We start from the raw sequence: 8,215 nt of genomic DNA, 5'->3' as shown, positions 1-8,215 counted from the left end.
ATCCATTTGATTGTGGTTGGACATCTGGGCTCTTTCCATGTTCTTGCAGTTGTGAATAACACTGCTATGAACATTGGTATAAAAATCTTGACTCGTGTCTCAGTTCTAATTTCCTTGAGTTATATTCCTAGCAGTGGAATAGCTGGACCATGTGGAATTTCTATGTTCAGCTTTTTAAAGAAACACCAAGCTGCCTTCCAGAGTAGTTATACCCTTTTACAACCTGAATAACAGTGTATGAGGGTTCCAATCTCTCCATATTCTCTCCAACATTTATCACTTGCTGCTCTGCTAAACTTTGTCACTGCTACTGGGGTGAGATGGTATATCTCATTGTGCTTTTGGTTTGCATCTCTCTTATTGCCAGTGATTTTGAGAATATCTTCATGTGTTTGTTGGCATCCAAATGTCTAAAGTTCGTAAGGGACAAACTGAGACCAAGCTTAGAATAAAAAGGCTAACAAAAACAGCCAAAAATTGCACAATCTGGAGAGGATAAAATTGATAAATATGACCTTCTAAAGATTAAATCCCTGTGTGCATAAAAAAACTTCTTCCTATTGGGTGAAAAGAAAACCTATTGACTGGGAAAAACATTTGGCAATGTCATCTTAGAAAAGAGTCTAATAATAAAAGATTACAGAATACTCCTGGACCTCCAGAAGAAAAAGACTGATAGCCCCATTGCAAAATTAGCAAAAGCCATGGCTTCCATCTTTGAGACAGGCACTGCTGTTCTGGTCAAGAGGTTTGGTTGCTATACATCATGCAAGCTATCCATATTTTCTAAGAGGAAAATAAAATTATAGGTGAAATACACATGTAACATAATTGTTCTTTTTACAGCTATTGTATTAGTTCATCTATAGTTTACAAACTTATATTTCTTCTGGTTCTGTTTTGCTTGCCATGAGTGAACTGGGAAGAACTAGTTCAAAGCCCCAGTTTAGAGGATGAGAAAAGTGGAGTTATTTCCCAACCACCCTAAAATATGTAATGTAATGTAAATATGGATGTAGATTCTTTTCCATGTAAGTTAAAACTTCTCTTTTAACTTCTCTTCTATATCTCCCTAAGATTTGTTGTTATTAAGTGCCATCAAGTCGAGCTTGAATCATAGCGACCCTATGAACTGTCGTCATTTCTCTAATATTCATAGAGTTTCCAAAGCCATGCTGTTTATAAAGTGGATGCCAATCCTCCTTCTAAGACTGTCTTAATCTGCGAGTCCCGCCAACACTGTCCACCATGCGTAACCATTATGGCATTTGACATACCAGTGGCACAGTGTTCAGTATCACAGCAACTTCAGGTTACTTCAGTACAGCAAATTGGCACTCCAGTGCTGTACCACTTAGAAGACAAGTGCTGCTAGCATACTGAGCCAGCTGAAAATACTCACTTACATTTCTGATTTCCTATTTTCATTAAGTTTTCTTGATTTTTGGTGCATGCCCAAAATAAGATGTTTGGGGTTTTAAAAATTTTTATTTTAAAAGGCATGATTTTTGTCTCATTTGTAGTGTTGCCCTAAAACCCTGTAGTAAAGGACTTGCAGTTATTGTGCTTCTTTACTACAGTGCTCTTATCCCTGTTCTGCCTGTTCCTGCTTGTCCCATTCCTGTTCCTGCCCATCTTTCTCCCATTGATAGACATTACTTTAACTGATCAATAGCTTGGGTTTCTAACACATACACAGAAATTTTAGTCTTTCCTTCAGGGGAGTTTTTTTCTTTTTTTTCAGAGGAATTTTTAATACATCTGTATCAATACTTTGAACTGAAGACTTAATTATACAAACTTGTACATTTCTTTAAATCCATTAAATCACAGGCAAGAACATAGGAATTGTGCGAGTGGGGATTGACAGGAAGAAACCTGCCTTTTAAAAAGGTTGTATTAGGTAATGTGCAATATTTATGTTTTAAAAATATTTTTTGTCCATTTGTTTCTTTAGATTTTTAAAAATTTTACTCCAAAAAAGAAAACCTCATATTTAATTTGAACATTTTGTCAAAAGAGGGCAGTACTCACCTACAGTAGAATGTAAAGGGCCTGAAAAAGTTACTACTTAGAGGAGAAGGCAGATAGTTTATCTTTCCTTATAAGGAACTCTGGTCGTAAAGTGCATACAGTATTGAGCTGCTGACCAAAAGGTATATAGTTCAAATCTACCAGCTGCTCAGTAAGGGGAATGATGAGCAGTCTTCTCCTGTAAAGATTTTTAGCCATTGGAAACATCACGGTGGAGACAACTAGTCAACAGCAATTGGCTTGGTTTTGGGTTTTTTTAAGATTGATCAACACTTGATGAATCTAGTTCTCTTCTCTCTAGATTTGTCACCCAGTCTGGTCAACTGGAGTTCTTCTCTAATTTGGACCACCTAAGTTTCCATTAATTTTTCTATTACGTGTGTGTGTATGTGTGTGTGTGTATTTCTCATTCTTTGTTTATTTGAGGAATTACATTGATTGTTTTTTAAATTTATTTAAATTTTTATTAATTTCAGTAAAAATTTACAGAGACTTTGGATTTCCATTCATTCATTGTTGCACTTCTCTCCCCTCCCAACCCTCCCCCCTAGTACACTACCCTCTTGGAAACGTAAAAGAAAAATTCTTTCATTGTTTTACAAACCCTCCCCTAGGTCCACTTCACCATGTAGTCTTCCCTCTAGAATCCTGTCATGACAAAAATGCCTAATCACATATCCCTTTTAAACAGTTTTCTCCCTCATGTGTTTCAATGCAGTATACATTATTGAACCCATCTTTCTCAGTCTCTCCCCCACCCCAAGGTCAGTCCTGTTTTACAACAGTGGCATCATGCAGTATTTGTCCTTTTGTGATTGAGATACTTCACTTAGCATAATGTCCTCCAGAGTCACCCATTTTGAATAATATTGCATGAGTTCCTTCTTTTTCAATGCAGCGTAGTATTCCATTGTGTGAATATACCACAGCTTCTCTATCCATTCGTTTGTTGATGGACATTTTTCTACTACTTTTATATATAAAGAGCCCTGGTGGTCTAGTGGCATGAAGCTGCGCTGTAAGCCTGAAGACAACGTTTCGAGACCACCAGCCACTCAGAGGGAGAAGGATGGGCTGTCTCCTCCCCTGCGATTAACTGCCTGTGGAAACCTGCTGGAGGGTCAGCTATGGGTCAGTTTCGACTCTACAGTACACAACAATACTTTTATATTACCTGTAAGCCTTTTATTTTGGGCGTAAGACTTTTTATTCTTTAAAGAGAAAACCTATCAAAGAAACCAGGAAACAGATAATTGTAAAGGCGTGTTTAAAGATGTTGGTGGCTTCCTTCCATCACCTGGAAGGAAAGGGGCCTCTGGACTGGGAGAACTTGCTGTCCTGTACTTGCTCACCTCCTTGCTTCCTGACCCCACTCTGCAGTGTCCTGATCCACTCTGCAATGTGCTCATGACTAAGTGTGGAACCTCCAAATTATGGCCACGATGTCATGATCCTGAACATGTACCTCTCAACCCTTAACATTGATGGAAGAAATCCAAGGCAACTGGTGTGAAATTTAAGGCATCTGATCCAAACCATGGGGTTGTTATGTGCTATCAAGTTGTAACCAACTCATAACTGACCCTCCAGTGCATTTTCATAGACAGTAAATAGCAGGGGAAGAGATCACCCATCCTTCTCCATGGAGCAGCTGGTGGATTTGAACCATATACTTTTGGGATTGCAGCACACCTTATTGATACTAGGCCACCAGAGCTCTCTCATCCAAACCATAATCTTTTCAATTGCTTGCTATGCAGATGAAATTCTGACATTAAATAAGGATGACAGATGAAGAATACATTTCTTTGACTGAATGAAAGTGATGAATATCCCATAGACAGTCAAAAGAACAAAGAAATATGTCTTGGAAAAGGTATAACCAGGGTGTTCCTTGCAGGCAAGGATGGAGAAAATTAATATTACATACTTTAGGCATGTTATTAGAAGAGTCCAGACCTTAGAAAAGGATCTCATCCTCGGAAAGGTGGAATGTCATCAGAGGAGGGAAGGACCTCAGTGAGATGGAGTAACACAGTGACTGTATTGGTAGATTCAGGTGTGTTAGCAATGATGAGGATGACACAGGATATGACAAGGTTCAGATCCATTGTTCACAGGGTCGCTGTGAGTCCAGGGAACTTAACTCCAAGACACTTGACAACTAAACACTTTGGCTTTAAGGTGGTATAATGTACAGAATAGAAATTACATCTTCTTTTTCCCTACACAAGCGTAGACACAAATACACACACATGCACTAAGAGCAACATGCCCTTTAGTATTTTGTAATGTCACCAAATAAAAAGAAGAAAAGTTATTCTGCTTTAATTAAAGAAATTATTAATGTATAGCCTTGGGTTGTAGGGTGGATCTTACAGAGAACCTGCTCTGGACAATATTGGTAAAGCCTGCATTTACATTGTGTTATCTGGAAAGGCATTGTGTTTTATAAAAAGGTTTCCCGTAGACCTCTTCTTCCTTGATGTACAATGCTATAAATGACAAGAAGCACTTGCTGAAGAATGTTAAACACTGTAACCTGCAGTATAGACTGGATCTCAATGTCAAGAAAACAAAAATCCTTGCCACTGGACCAATAGACAATCTCATGATTATTGTCATTGTTGTTGATTGCCTTTGAGTCCAGCATGACTCATAGCAACACTATGAACTAAAAGCTTGAAGCCCATCTACCACTATCAACATTCATAGTTTCCAGAGGTATGCTATTAGGAAGTGGATGCCACTCCTGATTCCAAAACCTCATGATAGATGGAGAAAAAAATGGAAACTGTCAACAACTGTGTCTTACTAGGATCCAAAATCAATATACTTGGCACCAGGAGATTAGGAGACAGATTGCATTGAGAAGTCTGCAGTCAGGGACCTCTCCAAATTATTGAGGAGCAGTAATGTCAGTTTGAAGATTAATGTATACCTGATTCAGGCCGTGGTCTTTTGAGTCACTTTCTATGCATCTGAGAGCTGGACAATGAATAAAGATGACAAAAGAAGAAACAATGCCTTTGACTTGTGATGTTTGAGAAGGATATTTAACATCCATGGACTGCCAAAAGAACAAACAAATATGTCTTGGAGAAAGTGCAGCCAGAGTGCTCTTTGGAAGCAAAAATGGTAAAGCACACATCTCACACACTTAAAGCATGTTGCTAGAAAAGTTTATTCCTTGTAGAGGGGTATCATGCTTGGAAAGGTGGAGGGATGATGACGGACAGGAAGACCCTCAACCAGGAAGATTGACCTCGTGACTACGACAATGGGCTTCAATGTGTCAGAAACTGAGGATGGCACAGGATAGAACAGTGTTTGGATCTGTTGTGCCTAGAATTGTTATGAGTTGGACTCAACTTAAGGGCCCTATCAACTTCTCCCTTTGGAGTCCACACTTCCCAGCCTGTGGTGCCCCCTGCTCTGTGCGTTTAGAAGGTGCACTCCCATTGCTCTGAGCTAAGCACAAGGGGCAACCTATACCACAGCCACCACCACTGCCACTGCAGCCCTTCCCCCTGCTGCCTCTCTCGAAGCCCAGACTGTTCTGGACCTTGCACTCCTTCCAGAGGCCTTGGCGTACCTCCCACTAGTCTCTGTCCCAGATGTCTTTGTTTAAGAATATTTGGAGCTGGACTGCATCCCTAATTTCCTAAAACATAGTAGATCACTTGCACAGTTGCCCTGCTCTGCATCAGCATGTTCCTTTGCTCCTCTCCACCAAGACAAAAGGCCATTCTTCTAATTTAGGATCCTTCCTGCTCTTGCTGCTGGGAGAGTTACCATCATTCTTCAAATATCAAAAAAGATATACTTTGTCAAGCTAGGCAAAATGTGAATGGTGAGGAGTTGAACATATCTCTATCCTAGGACAGTTCTCTTTACTAATATCTCCCAGAACTAACCATTGTGAATTTTTCATCTTCGTACTTCTTCCAGTAATGATCTTGAATAGTTTTTCAATTTATTCCTTTTCATCTTTTCCCTTAATTGAGTTAACATGCATCTGTCCCGTTTGGAAAGATTAATTATAGATGTGGTTCTACTTTGGCAAATCATGTTTCTGTTGTTGAAAGCTATGTTGCACATTAACTGTGCCCTCCAGGAGAGCAGTGTCCCCAAACATAAGTGCTTGAAGCACTATCTCCTAACCTGCACCATCTAGGTTTCCAAAGTAGAGACTCAAATGTGTCAATGGAGCTATCCACGCTTAAGAACCTTACTAACCAGCTAATACTAATCAACATTAAAAGGCATTTGGGGATGATAGGTGTCCTTGAGTACAACTCATATCGACCCTCTGAACAACAGATCTATGCCATCCTCATAATTTCTGACACATACCCATTGCTGTATTCCATGTGTCAATCCATCTTGTTGAGATTCTTCCTCTCTTTCCCTTACTTTCCCAACCAAGCATGATATTTTTCTCTAAGGAATGACCCCTCCTAGTAACATGCCCAAATATCTGAGACATAGCTTTCTCATCCTTGCCTCCAAGGAATTTCTGGTTGTATTTTCTACAGGACAAATATGTTTGTTCTTTTGGCAGTCCATAGCATATTCAGTATTGTTTTTCCAACCACAGCTCAAAAGACATTGATTCTCTTCCTCTTAACTGTATTAATTGTCCAGCTCTCAGCAGAATAGCAAGTGACTGAAAAGATCTTGACCTGAATAAGGCACACTTTATTGTAAATAAACTGACATCATTGTTCTTCAGTGATTTGGAGAGGCCCCTGACATGTCCAATGCAATACTTCTACTGATCTCCTCCTGACTGCTGGTGTTGACTGTGGATCTAAGTAAGATGAAGTCGTTGACAGTGTCAATCTTTTCTCCATCTATCAAGATGTTGCCTATCGATCCAATGGGGAAGACTTTTGTTTTCTTGATGATAAGATGCAATCCACATTGAAAGCTGTAGTCTTTGATCTTTCACAGCAAGTGTTTCAATTTTTCCTCACTTTCAGCAAGCAAGGATGTGCCATCTACATGATAAGAGATTGTCGATGAGTTTACCTCAGATTCTGATCCCATATTCTTCTTCATAGAATCTAATTTTTAAATTATTTGCTCAGTACAGCTTGAATAGTTAAGAAGAAAGGATACAATCCTGATGCACATCTTTTCTAATTTTAAACTATGCAGGGTTCCTATGCTTCATTCAGACAAAAGCTTCTTGATCTATATACAGGTTTCATTTGTGTGTAGTTAAGTGTTATGGGAGTCCCATTCTTCTCAAGGTTGGCCATAGATTGCTATGACCCACACAGTCAAATGTATTTGCATAGTCAATAAAACACAGATAGTCTTCTGGTATTCTCTGCTTTCAACCAGTATCTATCTGACATCAGCAATGATATCCCTGGTGTCATGGCCTATTTTAAACCCCACTTGAACTTCTGGCAGTTCTCTCTCAATGTACTGTTCAAGACATTTTTGGATAATATTTAACAATATTTTGGTTACAAGGATCTTGGCTGAAAGCAGGGAATACCAGAAGAATGTCTATCTGGGTTTCATTGATTATGCAAAGGCATATGACTGTGTGGATCACAACAAACTGTGGCTAACTCTGAGAAGAATGGGAATCCCAGAATACTTGATAGTGCTAACCCGAAACCTATGCTTGGACCAGGAGGCAGTTGTCAGAAGAGGGCAAGGAAACACTGTGTGGTTCAAAATTGGGAAGGGTGTGTGCCAGGGATGTGTCCTGTCTCCATACCTTTTTAACCTATATGCAGAACAGATTATCCAGGAGGTGGGGTTGAATGAGGAGAAGTATGACATCAGGATTGGTGGAAGATTCATCAACAATCTGTGTTATGCAGATGACACAACCCTGCCTGCTGAAACTGAGGAGGACCTGAAGCAGTTGCTGCCTTCAATATCAAGAAAACAAGTATTCTCACCACTAGGCCAACTGGAAGCATCAGGATGGATGGTGAAGAGATTGATATTGTTAACAGCTTTAGTTTGCTTGGCTCCACAGTCAACACTATTGACATGAGCAACTTAAAATTAAAAGACATATTGCGATAGGAAAGTCTGTTGTTAGGGACCTCTCCAAAGCACTGAAGAGCAATGGAGACTAAGGTGCACCTGATACAGGCCATGGTCTTTGCAATCACTTGCTATGCATCAGAAAGCTGGACAATGACTAGGG

This window comes from Elephantulus edwardii, unplaced genomic scaffold (assembly GCF_000299155.1).
Source record: "Elephantulus edwardii isolate Elephantulus edwardi_28Jun2011 unplaced genomic scaffold, EleEdw1.0 scaffold00338, whole genome shotgun sequence".
In the NCBI taxonomy this organism is placed as follows: Eukaryota; Metazoa; Chordata; class Mammalia; order Macroscelidea; family Macroscelididae; genus Elephantulus; species Elephantulus edwardii.
Note: the sequence above shows the minus strand (reverse complement) of the source record.